Source organism: Lontra canadensis, unplaced genomic scaffold (genome assembly GCF_010015895.1).
Source record: "Lontra canadensis isolate GAN:19392208 unplaced genomic scaffold, GSC_riverotter_1.0 scaffold10, whole genome shotgun sequence".
Classification (NCBI taxonomy): Eukaryota; Metazoa; Chordata; class Mammalia; order Carnivora; family Mustelidae; genus Lontra; species Lontra canadensis.
Window position 1 is genome coordinate 3,535,147 of NW_022631004.1, and position 8,068 is coordinate 3,543,214.

The following is an 8,068-nucleotide window of genomic DNA, read 5'->3' on the forward strand; positions in this document are numbered from 1 at the left end:
AAATTTGTCAACTTGGCTCTGCCTCAAAATTTAGTTGCCAATTCCTTTCCAGGGACCACACTAACGAAATGGAAGCTCCAAGAGTCCCTAGTATTGCACAGTACTGCCTACCACATTACTGATCATTGTGTTTCTGACAACTCAGTATAGGAGACCTACTACCCCTGGTAGTGAAGAAGGATGACTCTAATTGCCATCAAATGATGTCAAAGCAGAAAGTTTTCTGAATAAAAAATATGCTGTAAATGAGTTTCAGAGAAACTCACAACTCCTCCTTTCCTGCAGAATCTACACGAGGGTACTGTGGTAACTGGAGGGAAGTGAAGGGAGAAACATGACAAGATAGAGTGCTTTCAGTGTCTTACAACATATTTAACCGAGCTACTTATTTCCTAGTCATGAGACTTCCCAGCTGAATCACAATCCTAAAAGATTTTTCAGACCGAATGAGAAACAGTGACAAACGTATTATAGGTTTATATATCCACAATCATCATAATGTGTAACTGAAGGAACACAGTAATCCTGTTCCAATTTCATATTTGTAATAAACTGAAAATAGGAGTGTTTGTCCTTTCTATGCTTCAGTTTCCAGCATCAAATGAAAATCATATACTAACTTGACAGTATTCTTAAGGTCTCCAACTATTTTATCAACTTTATGTCTATAATATTAAAGACATTTCAAATCATAAAACCAAAGACATTTTTGACATTTGAGCTTCCCAAAGAGTTATGTGATATAACAAGCAAAGCAATGGATTTCGAAGAGAAAAGATTTATGACCAAAAAGCAAACTACTTGATCTCTGCACCTTGGTTCCTTCACCTGAAAACACTAACAATTTAAACATAGTACTATCTTAAGGACCCTACCAACTCTAATAATTTATGATGCAAAGAGACGAAAATAAGAGTTGAGTAGATCAGAAAATAGGAAACTTCAACATTGTTTAAAATTGTACCATTAGCCACAAAAAGTAGGAATGACAGACAGATATGGCCAAAGCCTTTCCTTCAGAGAAATCAAAAGAAGACACAAGAGTAATTTTTTTTTAAGATTTTATTTATTTATTTGACAGAGAGAGATCACAAGTGGGGGGGGGGGGGCGCGGGGGGGGAGCAGAGTCCCCGCTGAGCAGATAGCCCAATGTGGGGCTCAATCCCAGAACCCTGGGATCATGATCTGAGCCAAAGACAGAGACTTAACCCACTGAGCCACCCAGGTGCCCCAACACAAGAGTAATTTCTTCAGCCTGTATCTTTAAAAAGTAAAAAAATAAAGTGCAATTCAGAATTAAACATATTAAACTGAACCTCTACTTCTACCTCTACTTCTTCCCTAAACCGAATACAACTTTAAAGAGATCAAAAAGGCAGAAATGGAGAGTAAACAATAGCAACAAATTTCTAGAAGCTAACAAACATAAGAATAAGCAGCAACTAACTTAGGAGACTAGAGAAAGCTATATTGTAACCCAGCAATGGCAAATAAGTCAATTTCCACTATAGACTAGCTCAATAACTAGAATAAGGTGCTGTGAGAGTGAGGATATCAGAGCTAAAACAGAATTGGCTGAAAGACTGTGTAATAAGCAGATAGTTTGCCTCCTCCACACCTCTCAGTCAGGTGACTGTACCTCTCTTGTGTTGGCAAAAGACTAGAGATGTCTCTAGATTGGTGATACCAACACAGTTGAGAACAGTACCATATCTGATATGGGAAATTAAGTGAAGGCTGACATCATAAATGGTTCCAATCATGATGTTGTAGCTCATTATCAGACCATCCCACTTCCCAAAACAATCAAAAACTCTGAGTAAAATATATAATTGACCGACAGGAATTGAGGGGCTATAATCCTTGAGAGGTGGGAAAACATTAGTGAGTTTCACATCCATCCCAGACTTCTCCCTGAAGACATTTTCCAAATTGCGGCATAGCATGATGGAACTTAAGTAGAAAACCGCAATCTTACTGAGCTAAGGAGAGAGAAGTCAGAGTTTAAGGCTGCCAAAGTCCTAGAGAAAGGAAAAAGAACAGGAAAAAGCCCCAAATTCTCCATATAAATTTTTTCTCCTGTCAGCCCATTTCTAAGTTGCACATACAAAGAGCAAGTCTAAAACAGACTAGTCCTAGGAGAGCCTAACGCCATTCCTTGACAGGATCAAGGAAGGTAATCTACTGATACTCCCATCAACCTGCCAGAATAAAACATAAAAATTTTTTGGAAGATACATGTTCCAGAGCCTCTATGACTTTATTTACAACATCCAGTAAAAAAATTATGAGGTGTGTAGAAGAAGAAGAACCAAATAACCCAAGACCGAAAGAAACAATAGAAATAGAATCCAAATGATTCAAATACGGATTTTAAATAACCATAAGAAATACGTTCAAGAAAATAAGAGGAAAAGATGAACAAAAGTGATTTTTCTTAAAGATGGAGAACTTCAACAAAGAACTGACATTTATTTTTGAAAATTAAATGAACATTCTAGAACTGAAATACAGATATATGAAATTAAGAAGGCACTGCAAGGGTTTTACAGCAGTCAGGATGCAGTAGAAGTCAGGACTATTAATCTGGAAAATGAACCAACAGAAAATATTCAAGAAAGAACAAAAACACACCAAAAAAAAAAAAAACCCCCCAAAAAACAGGTGGAAAGATCTAATATAAAAAAGATTTTAATTCTTAGTCTCTACATTTATTCTGACCTATCAAAAACACAATCTTTGTGGGTGACAGTGAGTAGACAAGCTGATTTGAAGTTAGTATGAGAAAAAAAGAATAAATACTGAAAAAAGAAGAAAAAGACCAATGAAGGAAGACTTTTCTATTCAATATCAAAACACAATATAATGCTACAATAATTATGAAATTGACAGGCAAATAATTGAACGTGCAGAAACATATCAAAAACATTTTTGGGGGGACACCTGGGTGGCTCAGTAAGCTAAGCTTTTGATTCTTTATTTCAGCTCAGGTCATGATCTCAGGGTCATGAGATTAAGCCCCGCATCTGGCTCCATGCTGGTTGTAAAGGCTGCTCAGGATTCTCCTCTCTCTCCCTCTGCAACTCCTCCCCTGCCTTTCTCTCTTTCTCTTTCGAAACAAACAAAAACAAAACATCATATTTTTAACTTTGTGGATGACCACAGTGACACTTCAAATTGGTGGGGAAAAGTTAGATTTTTGAAACAAACAGTATTTAGACAACTAGGTAGTAATACGGAAGAGAAAAACTTAAACCCATTTTCTTCACTTTACATCAATATAAATTCTAGATAATAAACTACTTAAATGTAAAGGGAAAAAAAAACGAAAATAGCAATAAAACATGGGAGGATGACTTTTATAATCTTAGAGTAGAGCAGCTTAGTATGACACAAACCCAAAAAGCCTTAAGGCATTAATGTAACTACATAAAAAACATGTATACAAGAGGTACCTGGGTGGCTCAGTCAGTTAAGTGTCCAAATCTTGATCTTGGCTCAGGTCTCAATCCCAGGATCATAAGTTCAAGCCCCACGTTGGGCGTGGAGCCCACTTAAAAAAGAAAAAAATATGGGGCACCTGGGTGGCTCAGTTGTTAAGTATCTGCCTTCGGCTCAGATAATGACCCCAGGGTCCTGGGATCGAGTCCCACATCGGGCTCCCTGCTCGGTGGGAAACCTGCTTCTCCCTATCCCACTTCCCCTGCTTGTGTTCCCTCTCTCTCCCGGTGTCTCTCTCTGTCGAATAAATAAATAAAATCTTTTTAAAACACATGTATGGGTGCCTGGGTGGTTCAGTGGGTTAAGCCTCTTCCTTCAGCTCAGGTCATGATCTCAGGGCCCTAGGATCGAGCCCCACATCAGGCTCTCTGTACAGCAGGGAGCCTGCTTCCCCACCTCTCTCTCTGCCTGCCTCTCTACCTACTTGTGATTTCTGTCTGTCAAATAAATAAATAAAAAATCTTAAAAAAATGTATATGAAAAGTTAGTGTAAGTCAAAATTCAAATAACAAAAAGAAAAAATATATATGATATATATATGTATTAGTTCCTATCACCAAGGGCTCATTTTTCTAATAAATAAAACATTCTCATATTCATAGAACCAAAAAACTAATCTAACTGAAAAATAAAGGATTGAAGTTACAAGTTAACAACAAAAAGGAATGTAATTAATGTTAAAAATTTGCAAAAGTATCCAATCTCTTATAAAGAGAAATATAATTTAAAAGTACAGGATAAATTTTGTTATGTATATTTTACCTTGATTAAAAAAAAGTACAAGTGATGCATTTTTCACCCATCAGAATGGCAAAATTCAGAAAGTTTGTTACTATACTATGTTAGAAGGGAATATAAGGAAGCAGAATATGATGAGAATACCAACTGATACAAATACCAGGGAAAATAAAATTCCATAATATCTACCAAAATTATCAGTGTGATAATGAATTGCTATGATCCAGTGTGATAATGAATTGCTATGATCCAGCAATTCCGTTCTTAGGACTCGACCTTATAAATATTTCCAAATGCGTGAAAATTATACATTTACAAAATTTTCCTCTACAGCACTGTCTGAAATGGTAAAATGTAAATATCCATAAGCAAATCAAAAGGAAGAAACATTTATATTGATATGGATTAATTTCTAAGTATCAGAATTACTAACATGGCATACTATCATTTGTGTATTAAAAGGAAAAATATATGGGGGCGCCTGGGTGGCTCAGTGGGTTGAGCCTCTGCCTTCGGCTCAGGTCGTGGTCTCAGGGTCCTAGAATTGAGCCCCAAGTCAGGCTCTCTGCTCTGCGGGGAGCCTGCTTATGCCTCTCTCTGCCTGCCTCTCTGCCTACTTGTGCTCTTTCTTTGTCAAATAAATACAAATTTTTTTAAAAAAACACTTTAAAAGGAAATATATATGGGTTTATGCTTACACTTATTTACTTACACATGTGAGTATATGCAAATATATGGTATCTCTACATGTGTACAGACTCACCTAATTGCTTGTATACGTAACACCTGTGAAGGGATACACAATAAACTGGTACACTATTGGCTGCCTTCAGGGAAGAGAACTGAGTAATTAAGAGGAAGACTTTTTTAATCTTTTGTGCCTTCTGAATTTTAAGCCATATCAATGTATTATTTATTCAAAACAGTAAAATTTAAAAAATAATAAATGCTGACAGAAAGAAGAAGAATGCTAGCTAAATCAATTTCTCCAGTTAAAATCTTTCAACAGTTCCCCATTTTCAAACTTCTAACACTGACATTCAAAGTTTTCCTATACGGCCTACTTCTTTTCAACTATGTCAACTATGCTCCACAAAACTATCTTAGCCTCTAGTCAAATTAGACATCTTTCCTTACATTTAACTAAAAAAATTTTAAGCTACAATAAGCAATGTTTGATATAATAAAATTTCTGTACCAAATATGAAAAATGCCAGAGAATATAAGCAAAAACTATATCCCCTTCAATCTAGAACTTTAAGTTTCTCCAGTTGTTTTAGCTATTTGATGAACAAATTTTCCTGAAGGGAAACACTAGTAGAGGAATGTCAACAGATTTCAAGAAGTCCCTATGGTACTGCCTGCAGCTACAATCCATATACATGGTTTTCCAAACATTAAGTAACGTTTGGATGGTGGGAGGGGGACAATTTACCATCTCAGTGAGTCAAGTCCTTGACTTATTTATTATCCAAAAAAGCAGAAAGCAAAAATGGAATTCCTATTAGACTTTCTTCAAAACATTTGTTTTTCTTCTCTATAAGCCTATACAGACAACAATTAACGGCTTCCCTAATGGAAATTACCAACATCTAAATAATTTATATTCATGAAATGGTGTCATGACCACAACTTAGATTAGAGGGGAGAGATTATAGAAAATGTACTTGGAATACAATGCCAATGTATTAAAATGACCTCAAAAGAACTGTGGCCAAGTTCCATAACCCTCACTAAACTGTTAATGCTGACTCCCACTGTGCAAAAACCTGTTTTCCCAAAGAAGAGGCTCCTTACCTTTCACCTAGAACAAAGAGCAATCTTAAGTGAAATAGATCTGTGGATTCTCTAATAACAAACAAATCTAAACTAGAAACAAAGGACTACTTCTCTCCGTATTTGGCTCCCCTCCATCATCTCTACAATACTGCTGCATCATAAGAAAGGGCTATTACTTGCGTACATTGGATATTACTTTTAATCCTTCAAATACTTCTGATGTTACCATGGCAATAAAAAAATTACTGTTTCTCGGAGGTGGAGCTTTACATTAGAGAATAAAAATTAGTCCTGTATAAAAAAGTTATGATAAACTCTTAAAGTAGTACAACTTTTATTGTCTTCATAGGGAGACTGTTTCAAATAATATAAACTGAAATATAAGATTAGAAGCTAACCAGTTAACTGCTACTCATGTTTAATTAAAATGTATATGTAACTTTAAGAGACAACATAAATGCAAAGTAAATTACTGTTTATGCATACCAAGATTTGTTATTTTAATTCCTTTATCATTTAATATCCTTTAACTAACGTCCAAGCACTTCTTTGTAATATATATCGTTCTTTAGAGAATTAACATTTTAGTGAGGTGGAGGTATTATTTTCTACTTAAAGTATCCCTGCAAGCTCTACATAAACAAGTCTAAGCAAGATCTCCTCATTTCCAATATGATTTTACTCTTTTGCATATCATTGCTTCCCGCAAGTTAACTAACCTCAACGACACAGAGCGTTAGTCGGAGTAACGGTGGGGATAAACACGCATCCGTCTAGGTGTAGCAGCCTTCCTACAGCAGTTAATGAGGCAGGGGCACCATCCAGGATTTTGAAAATGACATCCTGAAAGAGAAACCAAGTCTATCTAACCTGCAGCTCCTCACAGGCCAGTTTAAGGAGGGCAGTGAGACTCCCACTCCAGATACCAGAGTTTCGCTGACCCCTCAGGCTTGACTCCTTCCCGCCTCCGGCAACGCCCAGTGAGACAGCTCCACACTACACGGGGCGAACAAATTGGTGTCTGAGCCCCTTGGAAACAGCGGGCGGTGGCAGGGGGAGTGCCCGGGTTACCGCCCCTGCAACTTCATAGAGGTGGTTACTAGTGACCCCGGCGGGATGGGGGTGGGGAGATAGCATTTGGGACTGGGAAGCTACCTGCCTGACACGTCCTTCTGCCTCCCAACGCCGGTACTGGACTCGGGGCTACGCGGAAAACTGCTTACGACTCGGAGCTGACGACTCTGCACCGTAGCGCCCCAAAACCCTAAAGCGAATGCAGAGGAAGGGGGAGCGGCCGGCGCGTCACTGGCGCTGACGTGTGACGTCAGCGTGCGGAAGCCGGCACGCATTGGGGGAGGCGGGGAAGGAGTGGCGCGGAGGGGCGGGGCCAAGGCACAGCAGGTGGGAGATGATGCCAGAGAATGAAAAAATGAAAAGGAAGGAAAGGAGTTAAGGCAGAGATGAGGGTTAGAGCTGTTTTGAATAAAGCATTTTATAAATTTGTCCCACATACATAGAGAAAGGGATTTTTTTTTAACATGAAGTCTGTTACTTAGGAATACCGCATTTTAAAAAGTAATTTTGCTTTAAAAAGCGAGGCTTTTTCTAGTACATTTTGGATGATTAAAGCAAGAAACTATTTTTAAGTATTGAAAAAAAATTTTAAAGACTATAATGTGGTTTTCTACACATTTACATCCAATGTGTGTATAAATTACTTGCCAGTATATTGAAATATAGTCTAATTTCATGGCAGGACTCTAAAAGATAGAAACAGATTTTCCTGTATAAGGGATTAGGTCTATTGTCCTGAATAACCCCAGGGCTAAACTGCCTTACCTAGAGTACCCCTGAGATACAGGAGAATCCAAATTTGAAGCTGAAGGAGGATGATGGCTTGTCTACTACATAAGTTACACTCCAGGTTATACCTGTTGTATATGTGATGTATGCAGCCTGCTGGAGTGTCCACAGATTTTGCCAGAAACCTCCGAGGTCAAAGATTCAGATCATTGCTTCAACAAAATCTGCTTCCTTCTCTCTCATCCTC

General features: G+C 37.7%; 1 protein-coding gene across 8 annotated transcripts in view; it reads right to left on the reverse strand.

Moving 5' to 3' along the window:
* The window catches only part of NEK1 (NIMA related kinase 1), a 208,858-nt gene extending 201,527 nt beyond the window's left edge, over positions 1–7,331 (reverse strand). For all 8 annotated transcript variants that reach the window (XM_032855471.1, XM_032855470.1, XM_032855469.1 and 5 more), the window contains exons 1-2: positions 7,174–7,331; positions 6,738–6,861 (exon numbers count right to left, since the gene is read on the reverse strand). The gene's annotated coding sequence lies outside the window, so the exon portion shown is untranslated. The remainder of the gene's footprint in view (positions 1–6,737; positions 6,862–7,173) is intronic.
* Positions 7,332–8,068: the final 737 nt, after the last annotated feature.